Source organism: Phalacrocorax aristotelis, chromosome 1 (assembly GCF_949628215.1).
Source record: "Phalacrocorax aristotelis chromosome 1, bGulAri2.1, whole genome shotgun sequence".
NCBI classification, from domain to species: domain Eukaryota; kingdom Metazoa; phylum Chordata; class Aves; order Suliformes; family Phalacrocoracidae; genus Phalacrocorax; species Phalacrocorax aristotelis.
The window spans coordinates 72361353-72382788 of record NC_134276.1 but is presented as its reverse complement, the minus strand read 5'-3'; the positions used below and the strand labels follow the sequence as shown (position 1 = coordinate 72382788).

The 21436-nt window shown below is 43.3% G+C and overlaps 1 protein-coding gene across 1 annotated transcript in view; it reads right to left on the bottom strand.

Moving 5' to 3' along the window:
- The window catches only part of AFF3 (ALF transcription elongation factor 3), a 339879-nt gene that overhangs the window by 66836 nt on the left and 251607 nt on the right, over positions 1–21436 (bottom strand). The window lies entirely within an intron of this gene.

Here is a 21436-nt window from a genome sequence, read left to right as displayed (position 1 = left end):
AGTATGCCTAGTATGCCCAACACCATGTGCATTTTGATCTGAATGGGAAGCAAGGGAGGTTTACTTCAGACTCCTCTTCATAATTTCCCTCTCAGGGTTCAGTGAACTCTCTCCACTTCTCCTGAAGACTGGGGGTGGTATGCAATATGAAGACCTATATCCACTCCCAATTCAGTACTCCACTTTTTCATTAGAGCACTATTAAAAGCTGTTCCCCTGACAGATTAAATTATATCAGTACTACCCATGTCAGGAATAGATCCTCCACTAACATTTTGAATGTGATTCCAGTGGCTTAGTCTTTGGTGAGGTAGGCTTCAACTCGCAGGGAGAGATGTTGCAAGGGTAAAGGTAATTAAGCACTAGAACAGATCATCAGTGAAGATGTGGAATATCAGTCACAGTAGTTTCAGAAACTAGGTTAGGTAAAGGAGCAACGCAAAATGTTCTGCAGAGTGGCATTAATCCACTTTCTTCAAAATGTCTCACCAGGAGAATTCAATACCAATTCCCTGGAAATTAACCTGGGTGTTGCTTTTCTTGTCTCATTTATTTCCTAAAGCATGAAGTATAGTTGTACTTCTGTCCAAGAAAAAAGCAATTTTTGCTTGTGAGTGACAGCTTCATCAAGCCACAGAAGACAACCACTGCAGTGCACATGAGGAAAATCCTCGTCTGCTTTGGCCTACCATCACCTAATTTCAGAGTTACTGTTAACGTAACTCACGTTGTGGCTAGCTATCTAAATGGACAGTGTTTTATAGTTTTCAGACACAGTTGTGCCTTGCTTCAGCACGGTAGTCTTTTGCCTCAGTCAGCAGGGCCCTGGGTATGGTTCTGCCTTGCAAGACCTCTCGCTAAGCTCTGAGAGTCCAAATACAGATGAACTTGTGCAGATAAAATTGCTAACTACCATAATGGCTGTCCAAATGGGTGCAATAAATTTCAGCGCGAGACAAACTCTCTCAGGTTTTACTGACTCTTAATGTTGCTGCTGCCAGCTTTAGTGTTACTCTTTGACTCAAGCCATATTCTGTTGTCTCCCAAAGGTCTTTTTGGCCCGTCAGCTCTAATCAATATGCTGCCTTAAGAAGGAGCTTGTTTTAAGGAGGTTTGCTCACCATAAAGAACCATATAAAGAAAATTTGACTTCTACTCCTTGTCAGTATATATCACTCGTATGCAGAGCAGCATTTAGATGGTCTGTTAGTTCAATCCAAGTGCTCTCCTTTATATGTTTCAAGAAATGACAAATGCCTGGAGAAAATGCATAGCTGTTCTACAGAAGACATTAGGCAGACTCGGGAATGGCAAGCAGAACAGCTAATAAAGCCCAGAATTGTAGCAGAGAGGATGTTAAAAGCTAGTTAGTTTGAGATTATTTTAAGACTTGTTAAAGGTTCTTCTGTTCTCCTTTCTGATGTAAGTACAGCCTGTTTTCCAGCAACATGCAAAACTATTTTAATATGATTTTAGAAAGAGTTGCCCAGGATATGCTGTTTACCTATTATTGACATACCAGCTCAAAATAAAGGATGTTTAAAACCAATTTTCAGCTGCTGAATATTTGACTGTGGTGCAGGGGTCTAAGCCACCAGGTAAAAACCTCCCATTCTGACCAGGCTCAGATTCTTGACCCCTTATTCTGGCTTAGTTGCGTCGCACTTTACAGCTTGGATTGAAGTACCCAGAAGTTCTCATGAAGAGCAGGAATGGTCTGCCCAGGGAGGGTATCAGGATCTGACCCACTGTAACCCAGTAACACAGTGTGCAGGCACTTGATGAAGGATTTTAAAATAGAGAGCAGCCCTCCCTAGTAACCTTTGCTGTGCCTTCCTCAGTTATAATGTATTAAGGTGGCCTGTGAAAAACAAAGAATAAGAATGATAAGCACAAATATATACATCTATGTTAAGAACGAGTTATATAAATTGTCCTTTACAATTCAAAGGAAAAATCAAATGTGAATTGCATCCTTTTGTTAGATGTCATCCCTGGAAAGTGAACTTGAGGTTTGTTCATGCACGCACAGATGATGATGGGAGGCAGAAATAAATTACAGAGCAAATATAATTTTATTTGCTTTATTCATCTAGAACATGGTACCAATGTGTCTGGACTCAGTGGCTCCCCAGCTGCACCCTTCTGCAGGATGTTATCAATCCCTTATTTCTGTGAAATGTGCTACCAACTAGTAGGAAAAGCACTAGAAGTGTGTGACATTTTAATAAAAAAAAATCGGTCTTACACCATGCTGTGTTCTGATGTAGTTAAACTTATATCTTCCAATATACTTTTCAATCCATATCTCATATGTTTTGCTGTTCATTCACTGCCTTGCATATTTTTAGGTTTCTTTTCATATTAGCTTGCACTAAGGCACATTTAGGTGCCTTTGCCTATTCTTCAATATATTTTTTGTTCTCCCTGCCTCTCACAGGGAGGCAGAAGGGAAAAACAGATGACAGTGGGGAGATGGAACTGGGAATATTGTTCATCAGTGTTGCTTCTCCCCCCCAGTGCCACAACGAGCTGTTGCTTCCTTGTTCCTCTCTCTGCCCCCAGGCAAATAGTCCCCTTCTGGCACTCTGGTCTTACTGCAGTACCTCATACACCCCTCTGCCTGCCTGAGGTCCTGCATGGTCTAGGATGTGCTGCATGAAGCAGTGGGCCTCTTCAGGGCATGAATTTACATCTAGCGGTCTGATCCAGCAGGGAGACTGTTAAAGGTGTAGGAGTCAACATGTGCTGCTGGTAGGAGTTCAGTGCCCAGCTGTGAGGATGTGCATTCAGTATTTCTTTAAAAGTGTATCAGGTCACCTGCCTGCAGCTGGGAAGCAGCTGGGGGAAAGTGGAAGATGCTACACAAGAGCTCTGCAGAGAAGATGAGATGGACAGATAGGTTTCCAGGAGAGTATGGATTTCCATAGTCAGTGCAGCAAGAAAGTAACTCTTCAGGATTTTTTACCACCCTGACATGACACTAAACCCTGCTAGACAAGCCTCAGCTTGGGGAGAAAGATCAAGTGTTGGGTCTTTGCCATTAGCTTAGACACTAGGGGAAAGGGCTAGATGACTTTGTTGATAACTAGCTTGAAGACCCCAGCAGGCCTTCAGACAGCTTTATTAATCATAAAAGTCATTAAAACCAGCCAGTTCCTCAGGGGCAAATAAAAAACAAAACCTTGGAAAACAGGGCAGGCATCTCCCATTCGTAAGAGCACTCTGTTTGCATTTTGCACAGGGAACTGAAAGGGAATACTTAGGAGTGAAACTCCCAAGCAACATAACCAAATGCTTTCTCAGGGAAGGGGCAAGCACTCTCTTATGGACTTAGACTGCAACAAGGAAAGATATTGATGGGCTTTGCGTACAGCTCAGAGGCACTGAACTTTCAGACATTTGACTCCGAGGCTTGCAAGTCACATCTAGAACTGGCAAGATAGTTTTCCCCTTTGCCTTTGCACTTGGCCTTTCCTCTTTCCCTTTTTCTTGCTTTCTCCTTGCCTCTCCCTTTCCCCCTTATCTTTCCCTTTTCCCCTTGCATTACCTTGCTTTTTTTTTTTTTTGATGGATAGAGATATCCATTTAAAAATCCTATCCAAAAGATAGGATTTATTTGCCTCTATGCCACAGTCCAGTGCCTGTGCTCTATCGCAGCAGTCTCAGCTGCCTTTAGAACCTGTCAGGTCCCAAAGATGTCTTACACATCTTAGGGCTTCTCAAGTGACTTTTGATGTCTGTGTTAAGGTACCTGAATCCTATCTCAACTTTGTCACCTCACAGTTGTGAAGAAATCCTTCCAAAGCAGCCAAAATGTAAAACAAAGCATTGCTATCTTCCTGGGTCTGCAGACAACCAGAATCAAGAACAGCTTTATAGGGAAGTTGACTGCAAAACGCAACGGTAGTTAAACATCAGCATTCATTTCTCTTAACTGGAAAGGTTTCAATGGTGAAAAGAAATGTGGATGAAGAACTAGGACATAGGGAAGGCAAAAAAGAGAATGGTGGAGAATTGTGGGTAGTGGGAGGGGAGGGAGCTTGCAGAGCAAGTTTTTCTGTGGCCTGTGGGGCTGGTGACTGAAACTTGTACAGCAGGTAAATTATGCAGATTTTCTGCCCAGAAGATCTGTTGCCTCACTGCAACATTAGACATAATTTTTGGACTTCTGTGGCCCAGGCTTGGGAAGACTTGGGCGAGACTCCATACACCAGTACAAGCAAAGGGGATCAACTGTCTGGAAAACAGCTTTGCGGACAAGGTCCTGAGGGTCCTGATGGACACCAAGTTTACCATGAGCTAGCAATGCTCCCTTGTGGCAAAGGCAGCCAAGAGCACCCTAAGCTGCAGTAGGAAGACTGTTGCCAGCAGGTGGAGGGAGGTGATCCTCTCCCTCTACTCAGTCCTGCTGAGACACATCTGAAGTACTGGATCCTGGTCCGGGGTCCCCAGTACCAGAGAACCACGGAGCAATTCCAGCAAAGTGCCATGAAGATGAGTAAGGAATTGGAGCATCTTTCACATGAGGAGAGGCTGAGAGAACTGGGAGGGATAAATACCAGATTGGAGGCAGTAAAGAAGGCAGAGCCAGGCTCTTCTCAGGGATGCCCAGTGAGAGGACAAGATGCAATGGGCACAAACTGAAATAAAAGAAGTTCCCTTTAAACATAACAAAATAATTCTTTTGTTGTGAGAATGGTGAAGCACTGGGAAAGGTTGCCCAGAGAAGATGTGAAGTCCCCATTCTGGGAGATATTTGAGACCCAGCTGGACACAGCCCTCAGCAACTGCTTTAGCTAACCCTGCTCTGAGCAGGGTTTGGACTGGATGATCCCCAGAAGTGCCCTCTGACCTCAGCTATCTTGTGGATATCCTGTGGAACTAGCTCAGGTGCCACAAATTATGGTGCTCTGTTGGGAACACAAAGCTCAGTGGGGTGTGAAGCCCACACATGAAGCTGGATAACTATGTGGTCACTGAATTGTTCCTGAGCTCCATTTGGCCATTAGTGTCCCTCTGTTGTGTGTTTAAAGTTCACTCAAATGGCTACATAAGTCATTGCCCTGACTTGACTGAAGTGTAGACTTGGCCTTGGGCACCAACACTACAGCTGAAACCATGTGCCAGCTGCGTATCACATGTTGGCAGCTTTAACCACTGCTCCACCCTTTTGCAGACTACTCCATGCTTGTCAGAGTAAAATGGACTCTGGGGGTATTATTAGGTTCATTTGCTGCATTTGGTGTATATTAGAGCAGGTGGAAGGTGCAGCAGCAGGAGCAGCAGGCTGGAAAACTTCCTTCTCCTTCAAACATTTCTAGATCTGTTTCCAAATGTGGCCAGCAGTGTCTGAGGCAGCCCATCAGGTCATGCTTTGTTTATTTAACTGTACTTTATAGCACCTCCCTCCTTCTACAAAACCTTGCTGTTAGGTGACTGCTTTACATTTTTTTGGGAGTATTTTCAAGTGCAGTTGTCTAGCATCACTGCCCAGAGCAGCTGCTGACAATGCCAATATACCGCAAGCTGCAAAATCCTTCCTTTCTGAAATCTAGAGTAGAAAAGATCATCATGAAATAATGGACTAATGTGGCCATTCTATCTATGCTGCTCATAAATTAGATTTTGAACCTGGCAATTGCAGGGTAATTAGGAGGAAAGTAGCTTTCCTGCAGGAACATATATTTCCTATTCTGCCCACCCGACACACTCCAGTTTAATCTTTCCTTTGTTCACTAAGCTCAGAGAACGGCAATTACCAAAGGTGATAGCCTAGTAGCAATTTTTGAATCATGAAGAGACTTAGCACAGAAATGAGAGAAAAAAAAAAAAGAAAAAGGACAGGTATCACTAGTAATTAAAATAATTTTGAATTAAAGGGACTATTTCAATAATTGCTTTTGTACTATAATCGTCACCACATAACCTATCCTTATGAATTACTAATACAGTGAAAGAACACTACTGTGGAGAGTGAGCTTAAAAAGACAGATTTCCTAAACACAAAACCTCATCAGTGGGAGATAAGTAACGTTTGAGCAGATGTTTTGGAATGGTAGGTGATGCCACGGCCCTGATCACTAACAGCCATGCGATTTTTAAGCACTCCTTCCCCTTTTGGCCCTGTCAGAGAGGCACAGGAAGCAGAGCAGGAATTCCCATCTCGGGTGGCCAGAAGAAGGTTTCACATTATTAAAATAGATGATTTCCTTCATCTAAGAGCCTCTGAGGAGCATAAATTACAAACAACATCAAAGCAAGTGAAAAGTTTTAGAGCAGATTGTCAAAGAGACTGCTGGGGTTTCCTTGGTAGATTTCCATTTTTAAGGAGTTTCAGCAATTTACTTTCTTTCTCAAAACAATTCCATATGTCTGTGGATTATTTACGGTTGTTTTGATTTTTGTTGTCAAGGGTTTTAAAGAAACAATATTGCAATTATTTAACATGGGGAAATAAAGTTAGACAGACAGAGCCTGCAGTAACAAATTACTGGGATGATCTCATGGACTAAAACTTTACAGACTTGCTCTGTGCTTGCCAGGGTTAGACAGCGTGAGTCTAGATACAAAGAAAAGCAGTATAGCTAATTCAAATACGTATAGGTCCGATACCCTACAAACACAACAACTAATTATTCAGGTTGCCATCACCGATTTTACAGGTTGAAGCACCGTGGCAAGTGTGTGGCACAGGAATAAGGGCTGTGAGATACATTGGCCCAGATTTGAAGTAGACTTGAGAAAACTTTGTTTAACAATTATTGGAATTCATCTGATAAAAAGTGCAAAGGCCATCTGTGGTCCTAGATTAAAAGTCATCAGGGCAAGCTGTGAACAGATTCATATTAGCTTCCTAACTTAGGGTGAAGTAGTGACTATTATTAGAAAAGGCATGGAAAGGCTACGTGCTGACGAGGTTATTAGCGTGTCCTGAGGAGGTGGCTCCTGCTGGGTGTAGGTTTTAAGTGTTTTCCCTGCAGGGGAAGGTTGTCATTAGTCACAGGGACACTGACCGTGCAGGAGACTGGTGTGTCACGCCTCAGCCTGTAGTTCCTGCCTGCAAGGCCATCGGTATATTCAGCAGGGACCTCCAAACTAGATACCAGGCTGTATTGACCACATCCACGAAACCAGGCTCCATCTATACAGTAAAGTAAGCAGCAAAAATGATGGGGAGCATTGCTGCATCTCTGGATCACCAAGCAGGAGATGCCAGTTTTAAGCTCTGTCATTGCATTGGCCTAAGCTTCCGCTATGTTGTGCTGGCAACAAGCAACCATGTGAAATAAAGATCCCTAGGAGGAAAGCACAAGTCTGAACCCTTTATTTTCCTTTAAGGGAAGGATTCATCTTTATTTCACATGTGCATGAGTGCATAGGTGTTTGGCCAAAGAAAGGAAAAGAGAAAAAGGCCTATATTAATTGTTTCCAAGCCTAGCAGCAAATGCCAGATTCTTAAATCCGTCATTTACTGACGGTGAATTGCTCCAAAAGTTATTCATAGTTCTTACTTAGTAAGTCTTCAGAAAGTATTTTCATAAATGTTGCATCAATTATTTAAAAGCTGCAACAGCATATGATTTTCAGAGTGACCTCTGATTTGAGTTTGATGGCCAGTGGAGGATAAGAGCAGAAGACTAATCATACATGATAATCACATTATATGAGAAGGAAATACTGAACTGTGCATTGCTAATGAGTTCACTCTGATGGGTGTACTTCCCTGGACTGAACTGTAACTGCACCAGTCCTCCACGCACCACTGGCAAGGACTGAAGAATATAGTCTTTGACTGCCTTACTCAATGCCTTGCGTTGAGTTGAATGTTTGTGAGGAGCTTGGTCGAAACACGAGTTGGCTTCTCTTCAGTTTTTCCTGATGCATAACTAACTGGATGTAGTTCTATCTCATGTCAAGCTTATAATTTAAAGTTGATTACCTTCTACATTGAATGTGTTTGTTTGATAACTCAAAGCTCTGATTCATTGGTTCAGGTCTTGATTGTGCCTTTGATTTGATGACTGTGTTGTCCATCATTAATTAGCTTGTGGTTCTGCTAATATGGTGATGTGTTTTACATTTGTTTGCTTATTTGTAGTATACAGGGATGGCTTATTCAGTCCAATTTTAACATGAGTCATGTCAGCCAAATAACTTAAATAAGATACTTCCCAGCCATGAGGCCCTGCAACCAAATAAATAACTCTACCCCCCACAAGATGGTATCAAGTTTTAAACAAAGCTATTTAAATGCTGTCTTAGTTAGCAATTAAACAAACAAAAAAAACCCCTCAAGATTGCAATGCTACCTTTAACAAGCTCTTTACCAGGTACAAGACAAACCTAAGGCAATCGTTTCCTAACTAAGCAAACCCTGTTTACATCTCAGCTTTGGAAACATATGTTGTTAATTTTAGAATAGTAGTTGCCATGTGAGCCGGGTGTCACTTCTAAAAGAAAAGAAAAGTGCAACTTTTGGGGATAATTATTTTTTCAGCAGAGGTGCAGAAAGTGCATTTGAACACCCTAAACATTTTCACAGGCTAAGCTTTGACTCAATCAAACTGCAGCCTATCACAACCTGAAAACAGTATCATAAACCCTATTCTTTCAGGTGTGGTATGGCCTTAATAAAAAGTAGTGCAGAATTTCTTAACTTAACAGAAGCTCATCTTTTCTCCTTCCAGATTTTACCTGCCCTCCACGATCTCCCTTTTTACCTTGGCCAGGCTACTGACATGTTTCACCACTTCATCCTTACAGCTCTTGGATTAACTGGAGAAGTGACTGGCAGGTCCATGCAGTTATGGAGTTTGCTGTTACTGGTCGTTTCAAGCTAACCTCCCAGTTCAACAGCTGAACACCGGTGCATGATATCCCTGTGGAGCTCAACTCCAAAGCAGCCAAGGAATGTGTTGTGACACTGTAGTATGTCTTCTCTACGTGGGGCAGTGGGAATTCATTTGCCATACATTCCCTCATTTAACCAGAGAGTGTATTCATAGAGTTCGCTGTAACATATTTAAAAGGCTGATGTGGTAAATTACTGACATATGAGCAATTCAAGCTCTATGTCCAATTTACTGCTGCTCCACAGTGATACCAGACTTTTGGCCATAAAAACAACCCTAATATTTGGGTAGGGCAACTCTGTGGTAATTGCCTGGTCTAATCAACCTGGGAGACCTTACACATTCAGAGGAAGGCAGCAATGTACAGTGGCCAATGACAGAAATTTGTCATGGCTCTTATAATACTAATAAATGGTTAATGCTATGTTTTGACCAAATGGAAGAAAAGAATAAACCATATTTCTTAGAAAATAATGTGATGTTGGCTCAGATTAGCTAACTACATTGAATGCTAAGGAACTTGGCTGCTTTCACAGTGCCCTTTGTCTGCATGGATAAAGAATATGCATGGCGATAACGCACAGCTCCAGGAGGGGGGCAGATATCCTTGCAACACAGGGAGAAATTCCTTGATCATCAGGTGTCAACCTGGAGCTTTTCACCAGCATTAAATCCCTTATAATTATTTAGGAAAATACATACATTTTTACACAATACTCAGAAGATATCAGCAGTCTGAGGTTAAAAATTGGTGGCAACTGACAAGCAGGTAACATGCTAATACAGAAAATGGTATAAAAAGAGAAGCTGAACCAGAGGTCATGGTACATCTCTGTATCAATTAGAGAGTGATAATCTCAGAGGAGTGTTTAGGTTTTGCTGTCTTCTCAAACTGTTCTCTGGGTTTGCACAATGGGCTTTGCAGTTCTTGTTTTCCTCTTCAATGTAAACAGAGAGGTGTGCTGTGCTGTGAATCCCTCCAGCAGGAGGAGGAAGAGGAAAGCTGAGGGTGATCCAAGAGCTGGAGGAGACCCATATTAGGTTCTTCTGAGAGCTCCACCTTTCAGCATCCCTACTTCAAAAACAGAGGCTACAGCTTTCATGTTGGAAGCCTGCACTCTCTTTTCTGTATCCTGTACCTCTTTCTGCAAGTCCTGGGAGGTGTTTGCATGAGGGGTTTGCACCAAAAAGTTTCAAACTGGAAAATGAATGTGCTTGTTATTAGGTTCAGCAGACTGGGAATCTGCCAGGCTTTTACAAAACTGTTCATTTTCTGAGTCTTAGCTCTTTTAGTCTTTTTTTCTTTTCTTTTTTTTTTTTTTTTTATTGAGCAGAGGACAAGCTCTATCTTATTAAGTGAAAACAATAGAGTGAGAAGTTGGAAATTGCCAGGAAGCCTGGGAAAGACCGACACTCAGTTGAGATTTCATTCCATGTTTTCCTGTTGACCTCACAGGCTCTCGACACAAGAGCTCTGAGTACATTAAAGAAAGGCCACAGTCTCATTTGGTCCTGTGAACACTGGCAATATGTTATGGAGACAATATACAAGCTTGAAAGGGAAAAACCGCAGCAAAGTCCCCATGCCCTGGAGGTTTTGTCTGGTGCGATGCTGTTTAACCAGAGCACTGTGAGGTTTTAAATGGCCATATGAGATTTATAGTAGGTCATGACCAGATCTCTTTTAAGGGCAAAGTTTGAAAAGTCCATTTGTCTCAAAATTTAAAAAAAGAGTCTGGTAATTCTCCAAGGTTTTTCCTCTTCCTTCAGGCAACTATTTTTGCCTGGCCAGAGTTTCTAAACTCTCCACAAGAGCCCTTTTAATGTGGGAAATATTGTCCTAGTGTCTGCTATCAAAGGACTAATACTGAAGATACAAATATTTACAAACTTACTCTAACTCCACATGGTCAGTATCAAGCTTATTAAGTTTTAGAAAAAGGGACATCATGACCTTAAAAGAAGTGGCTTCAGGAAATCAGTATTTGAGGGCATTATTATCAGGGAAGAGTGATGGTTATTGGGGGGAACTGAATGGAGAAGACTCAAGGTGCAGGCAGAAATGCCCTGTGTCCAGTGGATGGCGTGGCTGCCCTGTGCCAGGGCTGGTAGCAGAGGGGCAGCTCTGGCTGTGTGGGTCGTAGTGCCGGCCCGCCACCATTGCCCGGCTGGGCTACGTCCCACCACGTGCCAGCAAAAGGCATACGCTGGTGTCCATGGGGCTGCAAAACAAGACAATTGGCTGGCCCCCCACCATGGCTCTTTCTCCTGCACAGCAGGAAGAGGGTTTGTCTCCTTCCAACAATGGGGGCCACGTCAACCTTTTGGCAGTGGGTGGTGTTTGAGTAGCCTCTGCCAGGCTTCAGTCATGACACTGCAAGCCAGCGGGACTTGTCTCCCACTGTGTGGCCCTGAGGTTGGGGTCAGCTGGAGGAGACTGGTGGAAGATGGGAGTCCCAGGGAGGACTCCTAGCACCTCGGTGGGGTCAGGGTGGTTTTGAAGAATGGGGAAAGGGCAGGTTGGGCAAGCAAGATGGCAAGTGGTAACAGAGGCTCTTGGACAAGGTCTCTTGGGAAACATGGAGAGCCTATATCATGGATATCTGGGGCCAAGTGGGGGAAGATGCCTGTGATAGAGGCTCTGTGTCTGTTTTTCCTCTTTTCTCTCTAACGATCCTGTAGGAAGGAAGAAAAAGGAAGATGCGAATGGCAAGTGAAGTCCCACAGGGCTGCTGAGAGCCAGGCTCTAGCTGCCCCCTCGACAGCACCTGCACCGCCAGTAGCCATCACCTGCCTGGGTATGAAACAACACAGACCTCCCTGGGTATGTGCAACACCAGGGCCAGAGGAGATCCTAGCAAGAGCATATTAAAGTGTCTTAAAGGATCATTGCAAAGCAAGAAATTTACTTGGCAGGTCTCTATGACTTTTCTGGGGAGATTTTTATCTGTTGTGTAAATCATAATCATGGGATTCTTTAACCCCGCTCCCCTGTTTTTTTTTTTATTTGACAAACTGGTTGTTCATTTAGGGCAGTTATGCTTGATTGTGCCATTAAATAATAAGTGAGAGCTACCTGTGAATTATTTGGCTGCTAGATTTCCACAGAGAATGGCCTATTCTCTCCTGTGTCACTGTCTGTGCGAGAGGCAGTCCCTCAGCATGAAGAAAAGTTATGCGCCTGAGTCAAGAATGAAAAAGACCTTTAAATTCTTTATAGCAATCTAATACAGAAGATACACTGGTATGCAAAATAAATTTCGTTGGGTATAAAATATCTACCTTTAAAATAAATAATTTTATTTTTTCTAAAATGCCGGAAGATTGCAGACCATATTAAACATAGCATGTGTCTCATTTAAATCATACCCCATGGAAAAATATCTAATTTAATTTAAGTAATTTCTATTTATTTCTGCCTTTCAAAATGATATCATTTTCAGGTTATAAAAATGTAATGTCTGAACTTAGACTCTTTACACTTAGTTTCAAGCCAGACCTGATTTTACATCTAAGTTAAAAACACATGAGAGCACACAGTCATAATATGATCTGGCCCCACTCTGACTGCAAAAAGGGCAGCCTACTATAAATAGAGTCCTTGAAAGAAGGAGGGTCTTCCATTTTGAGGAGGATTTTGAAATTTCATGCCATTCTAAATTGGACCAAAGCTCTCCAATTTTGAATTTTCTCATGAAACAGAACCCCAGAAGAAAGCAGTAATAATGAAAAATAAAGCAGAAAGTGTTTGTTCTGATCATTTGTAAAGAAAATTACCTCCTGGAAATGTTGACTGAGCAAAAAACCCTTACAACTTTGGCAACTGAGCCACTTGAGATTTTGGGGTCTTGGTTTGCATCAAAAAAGCTCCAGTAGTTCAGAAGCCCAAATACCTTCCCTGCGGCCCTACTCATCAGTTTGCCAGCAAGGGTTTCCAGGGAGCTGGTAGATAGGCTGAGTTGAAGTGGAACCGTAACCAGATCCTGATGTCTGAACTGCACACCAGGTGTGTTCCTTTAAAACAATTCATTTGTGAAACCTTTGGAGTGCAAATAGGTAGGGTTTTGATTTTTAAAAGCTGGAAATATTTTCAGAGTGCTAAGGTCAAATCCTTGTGGGTGAAAGATGGGAAAATGTGACTGAAATCAGTGAAGCTATTTCATTTTGTACCAGTGAAAATCTGGTCACTGAAGTTTAAAACAGAGTCTTTTTGGGTTTAAACTCGAAGCCTAGAGTCAGTGTAAAGTAAGAATCACTGCTAGTGTGCACTGGTCAGAGCCATCGATGAACCACAAAGAGAATTACTGTGGGACTCAAAATGTTAAAAAATATTACATGATTTAAGCTTTCATTTCATGCAGAAAAAAAATCGCTCAGTCAAACTAAACCAGAAACTTGTCATTTTTCTATTTTCTTTTCACATTTACCATGAAAAAATATTCCCTGCTGCCACAAACTACTTGGGTAAAGCAAAGGTTTGCATGTAAAGCCGATTTGTCAGCATTGGCTGAAAAGTGTATAAACATACCTCCTCCTCCTGATGTCTGCATGAAAGGCTTTTCACATGCATGGAGAAAGTATTCCTCTTTAACCAGCTCAAGCCCTACAGCTAGGTGTAACATGCCTTGCTCGCCAAAAACTCCCAAAAATTTTAATTTGGCATCTGGGTATATCAGGAATGCTGGGTCAAGTCCCTCCTTTGGAAGCTCTGCAGGGCATAGAAGTTCTCTGAATACAGCCTTGCTTCAGTACCTAGATTTCAATGCACTGCACAGAAAGAAAGGAGTTGGGTGGTTTTTGTTTGTTTGGGTTTGTTTTTAGGAGGAAGAAAAGAAACAATTCCTTGGATGGAACAGACTTTTGCAACCACTAGAATCTCCAGGATGCTGGGAGTAAGGCAAATGGGGATCTGTAACGGGGCTGTGGAAGAGTATCCCCTTCACAGACTTTTCAATAGGAATTTGGTTACAAGTACAGATGGTGGTCCTCAGGAGACTTAGATGGTATTTTTTTGGCTCAGAATCTTGGGTAGCCATGAGATGGCCTGCATATATCACCCAGCATGCACTGATTCTGATAAGGGAGGAAGATGAAAACATTGCCAAAGGAATAAGAGTCTGGGAGGAGACTAGAATAGTTGTGAATCTGATCCTTTTCTCAGAAAGGTCTGGATGCGAGTCTTTCCCAAGGCTTTCTTAGCCAAGGACTTCTCTAGAGGTGCTTCCAAACATGCCTGAAACCTTTCAGCTGCAATATTTTTCAAGGTAAAGCATTTGTTGAGATTTGGTGGATCACACTGAGCTATAGGACCCTAACGGACTGCCGCTGTACCTTCACACCGCCGTATGTGAAAAAGCTAAGTGGGAAACTGCTCATCCATCCTAAGAGCTCTGTCGGATTTCACGAATGTTCCAGTTTTTCTCTGGGAGAAAACCCAGGCTGTTCAAAGATCACGCTTACATTTTCTTTCACTGAAATTCAGGAAACCTAGAACAGTGTGAACCCTTCCTCACTGGCAGAATAAGTCCAACTCTTCTCCAAGGCAAGGAGGGGGGAAAGGATAAAAGTTTTCCTGCAACCTACATCAAAACTGAGGCAGTCAAGGAAAAAAAGGAGGAAACATCTGGATGAGACTGCATGGGAGAAGAGTATTTCAGCCCATGATAATGTGATCTCCTCGCAGGAGCATCTGAGGCCTAATTCAGCCACACACTAATCCCCACGGGGATTACAAAGGGCACCTCCTTCTTTGTATGTACTCACCTTTTTTTTTTTGCCTGCAAAGAAACCCGCCACTGTTCTGCTTTTGCGTAGCGTCCTCTTCAGCCCTCAAGGAGCAAAGGGCCAGCCAAGGTACAGACTGTGTGTTGTCCCCACTGGGGCCACATGAAGACGCTGTACTGAGGAGTCCCTTGCCCACCCTGGGCACAAGCACAGCTTTGTCATGGGACTGGCCTCCTTCAGAACACACCTGCTCTGCCCCCAAGCAAACCAGAGCTCACCTTTCCTTTTTGCCTCTGTTGTTGCCAGGGTGAGAACAACAGCAAGCAGAAAATGCTCTTGAAACTAAAATCAAAAAATACAGAGGGCAGTAGGCAGATAACCTTACCAGGGACAAAGGCAAACCCAGAAGTTCAGCTGGGATTTCTAAATCACCTTTGCAAGAGGCAGGAAAAACTGACTGGAGCGAGCATGTCATCCACAGAGCTGATGCCAGAACACCCTGTTGTGCCTGGCTGATTACCGAGCAATTAAAGCTTGAAGGGAGGGATCTCCTTCCATCTGCTGCATGGACTACTGCCTCACTGAAAGGGAACTGAAATTTCTCCTTTGCATTGATGCACCCACCCTGGAGACTCCCTGAGCTACAGCTAGGACATGATTCACAAACACACAAAGGTCAGAAGTCCCAAGCTAACGTCCTGTAACTGGACCAGGCTGAGGTGCTGCTGCTTGCTACTGATTTTCAGCTTTTCTTAAAATGAGGTGGTAATGAAAGTGTGGTCATTTGTGGGAACAGTGTGGTCCCTTGTTTCCTGCTATTGGTGCTGTGTAAACCTGAGCTCTCTTTCTTCAGACTGCCAGGAAATAGATACAAATGTATTTATAATATTTCACTTTTGTAGCATAGCACTAAAAATAGCACAATACATCATTCATAGTACAGGTCTCTCTATTCTTTTATCCCACTGCTGAAGAAAGAAAAGCATAATGTTATCAATTAACTACCCTCCTCCCTCTTCCAATAAAGCAAGTTTCAGCTACTGGAATTACTATCAAGGTTAAAATCCCCTTTGTTTTACAACACGTTCATTGCTTAGGGGGACTGTCATTGCCCAAAGGGCGCGTAATGTTCAAGTCTCGTTGAAATATCGCAAGTAATATCAATAATAAGGAAAACAGAATTAATTAACAAATTCACTGCCCATAGCTATGTACTCATGATATATGGGAGTGGTGTTCAGCGCATCAATTCAACAATACTTTAAGTCAGTGCTCCTTTGACCCATGCTGATGAAGATGGACAGAGAGGTTAGACAAGATTATGCCTCCAAGGGTCATAAAAATGTAGAAGTTTCCCAACTGCAAACTGATTTTTCAAAGACAATTACCTGCACAATTTAACCAGAGAGCCATTTATGCCTTCCAGGTTTCATATTGTTAATGTTTGTTTCCTCTTGGATTTTTGCTGTTTCTCCTACTCTCTTTCTTTTTTTTTTTTTTGGACTCAGATACACACATTAAAAAACACTCTCACACTTCTTGTCCTATGTGATTTATTCCGAAGAAATTAAATTACATTTTTATAAGCCTGTGTTACCACAAATGATAGCTGAAGATTTGCTGAAAAAATTAATTCCTGATCTGTTGCCGTGAAGCTAGCACTGTACTGACTCTGTCTTTCAAAACCAGATGGAAGCAGTCCAACGGTATGATTAACTTCTTAGTCCCTGCAATTTCCTATTGCTCTACTTGCCCTAGATTTCAGGATTGACCTCCTGCTTCACTGCAAAATGCACAGTTGCTCAGTTTGATAAATCACATGAATACTTTTTTGATCACAGTTATCTACTATTTACTACATACCCAGTGAGGTTAATCATATGCTGAGGCACTTCATATGCTGCACACATATACGCTCTTCTTTCCAATAGCACTTTGCATATTTTTCATGCTGCCAGCCAGCAATGGGACCTGCTTTCTCCTTACTAACATGTGAAAGACCCCAGACCTGCACCTTGTCCCTTTTCCCCCAACGTTAATTCTGTAATTATCCACATGCTGATTCTTAAAAAGCCTGGCAAGCCAAAGAAAATACATGAGAAATTACTAGTCAGACCTAGAACAGATCGCCTCCCCTCAGGAATCTTTAGGGAGCTATTGAGAATGCATGGGATTGCCCCCAGGGAGGTGGAAAATGTTTGGCTGTCATGATCGCAAAACGCTACCACTTCCTTGAAGAAAAAACACACCTTAACTTTTCTTTTTTCTTTCTCTAAACACCAATGGAATTTCAGTATTTAGTATGGCTAGCTAGGGCTCAAAATTGCTAAAATTCCCTGGGACAGCTCTGCTCCACATTCTTACTCAGTGTTGCAATACATCCAAATCACATCTTTGGTGTTATGGTAGAACAACTCTAAACAAACAACAGCAACAGTCAAGGTATGGGAAAACATCCAATAGGGAACAGATGAGTGCTACGGATCTTGCTCAGTAAGTTAAATAAAGGGAAATGGAGTCCCAGTTTTACAGAGATATCTATTCCTTTTCACTCCAAGCCTTCCACACAGGCTCTTCTTCTAAAGGCCCTGTTCAGTAATTCACAACAGCCTCCAACGCTGGAAATAGTGTTCTATATAAATAGTGTCTTTCTCCTTCAAGTTCTCTAACTAGGGTGGCTGAGAAACTCTACACGATTTCTGCCACAAAACATAGCAGCAGTCACCCTTTGCTATCCTGTACTGTGTAGGAGGGCTACAACTGTGGGACACCAGCATTTCCAAACAGTCAAGATTTCACATGAGGCATAAATGATAAATCCATATCCCGTCAGAGCTATTCTCTTTTTTCTTGCAAAGATAATCCAGAAAATATAAGCAATGTGCTAACACTGTGAAAGCCATGTGCTTGCTTCTGTGGTAGTGAATGCCATGCATGTACACTCTTTTCCAGCCAACCTTTGCCTCCTGCGGAGCCCACGATCTCTGTTCTGTCATTCTCTGCTGGGACCCAGATCATCTGTACCGAGCCAAGGCTTCCTCTTTGACTGTCACTGATTACCCAGACCTGTCATGAAATCTTTCTGGCCAGCCAGCTAGCTGAGTCACTCCACTGATAAGATAACCATGTAGCTTCTCATGTAGAGAAAGTGTCACGGTGTGAAAGGTGATGTTACCGAAAAACTCCATCCAGCACAAACATAAGTATGTGAGTGACATGAAGCACGTATTTTTGCTAGCTGCCACTGGATTATTTACTTACTTCAGGGCATCCCAAGTTTAACTGCTTCACTTAATCACAGCTCAAGCAGATACTTGAGAACAAGAAATCTTCGGCTCCGTCCACCGAAAATTTTAAGGCCGCTTGGACAGCTGCCTTCCTTGCTTTAAGTGATCTATTAAAAGTCTAAATTGCCTCTTATTGTTGCCTTAAGGCTTTACAGGTAGTGCCCCCCCAGGTCTCCTAACCCAAATGGTGTATCTCAATATGGTTTTGTCTGAAGGAGAAGAGCCATGCTACAGATCCCACTAGACTAATTCTTGATCCTGTGGCTGCTTACAATATCAGGGGAATGGACTGGATTGTCCCAGGTCAACCTTTCCTGTTTGATTTTACTTTTGGCTGAGTGCTAAATGTGTACATGCACCCGCAAGAGGTGGTGCAGCAGCACCTCTGCTTGCAAACGTCTCTCTCCCCACCAATGTGGGGCTCTGCTGCTTCACACGACCTGCTGCTCAGCTCCCTGAACCCCTCGCCACTCCAGCAAGTATTTGTTTGCCCTTCAGCATCTTAAGTGCAACTGGCCAGACCATTAGGGTAAACCAGCTCATGCCTGTCACAGCCCGCATTTCAATGTCCTAACATAATCAAACACGGACAGACAAGGCATGGTTACATAGAAGAGCGAAGTACTATCCCTTCCACCCGACAGGAAGGTGGACGGAAGCTCAGACAGGCTGTGTAACTCACCGACCATCATGGATGGGGCTTGCCTACACTGCCAAATGGATGTTAGTGTTGTCTATCAACAGCCCAAGGTGGTAAATCAAAAAGGTTTATCATAGCCTGTGCTTGACAGTTCAGGTCTGGATGACACGTATATATTAACCAGATGCTCAGTGTCTGCTAGTGAGTTGGACCCTCTACAGGACTTATCAGCTGGGATGGGCAGGCTTGCCAGCACTGCTGGGCTGAGCGGGTTCAGCTCTCCCTCTGCCCTACACACCTGCGCTGAGCTTGGTGCGGGCACAGCTAGCAGGGTCTGCCTGCGTCCTCCTCTGTAAGTACACAGAAAGTGTAACAGACCACAACTATGAATTAAGAATGTCTCATAAGTACCACCCAAGCACCACAGTGAATGAGTTATCTTTCCCCTATTACGACAGAGGAAATTCAGCGGTGGTATATCAGTACGCTTTCCTCTAAGCGTTCAAAACTCCTAGGCAGACCCACTTGGCCTACACTACAGCACTGAGAAATAAAAGCAGCTAGGGGAATAAAAGTGCCCTAGGACCACTGTAAATCTTTACTTCATGGAAAATCTTATCTTGCACGTGAATATGAGCTGCGAGTAAATTTAATGTGTAGATTAAGTACTGTGCGGTCTCCCTCATGGTGGGCTTTTCAGCCTAAAAAGAACAAAAGAATAATAATGAGTGTTGTGTTTGGGTATGATTACAAACAGCTGTAATTTACAGCTGGACATTCTCCATTGCAAATGTATCCAGCAAGCAAGTGCTTCTGGGTTAGTGGAACAGACTGCAAAAAATTAGCTTTTAACTTCAGCCTTAAGGTCAGAGTTCTGACACCATGGGAGTCAATAATAAAATCTATTTAGCTCAGTGGGATTAAGCAGGTTTAAGACCTGGCTTAACCACACTGCTTACTGTTAAATAACAACAGAACACACTGAATATTTCAGTTACAGACATTTTTCTTCATTTGAAAACTATTCAGGCAGTAGATACAGGAGTCAAACAATTGAAGATATCCTAGCACTATACTATTAAGGTATATGACTTAAGCTTTTGTTCTTCTGTCCCAGAAACTGAGCAATTTGTACAGTTAGACCACTTTACTGAAAAGCGTAATAAAATTAAAACCAAGCTGTGCTGTATAAACACCAAGGCTTTTTCATGAGAGAATGAAAAGCTTATGGGGCCAGTGCATCTTTCCTGACAAAATAGTCGGTGCATGTGCAGAGCAACCTGTCTTCTAGAAGCAGAAAAGCTGTTGCAGTCAAGCTTCTGGGTCACTAATCTTTGTGTTTGCACATAAATCTGCTGGGGGTTACTGTGTCATTCTGAAAACAAGACTGAGTGCAACACACTAAAGAAATCAATGGCTACAGGTTTAAAAACACTCTTTTTTCCTCTTTCAGTTTAGCTAACGGTTACCTTTTTAACAGAACCTCAAAGCAAAAACTGAAACAGGATCTGCTGAAGCATATTTTTCCAAAAAAATCATGGGCAAAATTACTGAGACCTTTATTTAAGCTGCCATTTCCCTTGGCGCTGGGAAGTGCTGGCGTGTGACTGAGTGCGCTTAGTTGCTGCTGGGACACAAATAATGAGCAGCAATATCGCAGGCATCCTCACTTTAGCCAAGACCAGACAGAAACTGCCGTCACAGTGTGGGTTTTTGGCCCCCTGCCCTCCCATTCGGTTCGTTCGCTGCACTGAGGCTACTGGCAGCAGGGAGGCACCCCCACAGGGTGCACCCGCAGCCTTCCCAGGACCCCCTCCAGAGGGAGGGGAGGAGGGTGCCTCAGTGGCCAAATGTTTGCAGAGCAGGTGGGAAAGCTGTAGTCTCCAGGCATGCTTTTAGGGACAGAGAAGGGAATATCTGACCATGAATACAAAATCTGAGGTGTGACGGGCAACAGTTCAGCCCCTTTGCCCTGAGGACAAGGGCAGCCTGTGCCCAGCTCCCTCACCACCCCATAGGGACCATCTATCCATCACTGCCACTTTTCTTTCTAGGGGAGACAGAAAGCGCAGTGAGGGGTTTGGAGCCTGTTAACTACCACCAGGGGCACTTCTGCAGGAATGTTCCTCATTCAGCCCAGGGGAAGGATGCTGAGAAAAAACCCCCACGTTTTCTTTGGTCACAGTACTGCCCCCACCAAGTGCAAAAGCTGTTTTGCCTGGGGAGCAAGCCTGCACACCTCCAGGGAGAGGGGCATAACGCTGACTCTGACTCCTCTTTCCTTTTGCATTCATCCCAGTTACAGCAAATACTTGCGTGCCCTACAACCGCGCCAGCCATTTCACCCACGTCCCATACATTTCACTGGGGTATTTTTTTCCTTAAGTGGAGGGGGTGGGTGGGTGGGGTGGAATTCTAAACAAAATGGTGTTTGTAAACTTGGGGGGGGAAGGTTGATAATTTTGGCGGTCTTAGCCTCCAAGCAGAGAGAAATGTTATTCATCCATGCACAACATATAATTCAGCCTAAGTGACAGGCTCTGCTCTGGAGAAATCCTGGCCTGAGCTGGCTTCCAGAGTCAATTACCGCTTATTCCCAGGGAGGCGGGGGGCGGGGGGCCAGACGGAGCAGAGGGGGCTGCCAACAAGGCATGGGGAAATTTACTCTGTGTCAGCCTGCATGACACAGTACCTCATTTGTGGATAAATGTAAATCTGCTAGTTCTTTTTCACAGGCACTAAAATGTACAGTCTCTCCTCCCCCTTCCCTCCCCCCGTTCCCAAAACTGGAAAAGAAATCAGGACCGACTTAGAAAGCTACCTTATATTTCAATCAATCCTCTTTCATAAAAGTCATTTAAGGTAAATACCTGTGCAGACCTACGGCCCAACTATAACATTTACTATGGCCCAAATCCTGAATTCCGCAC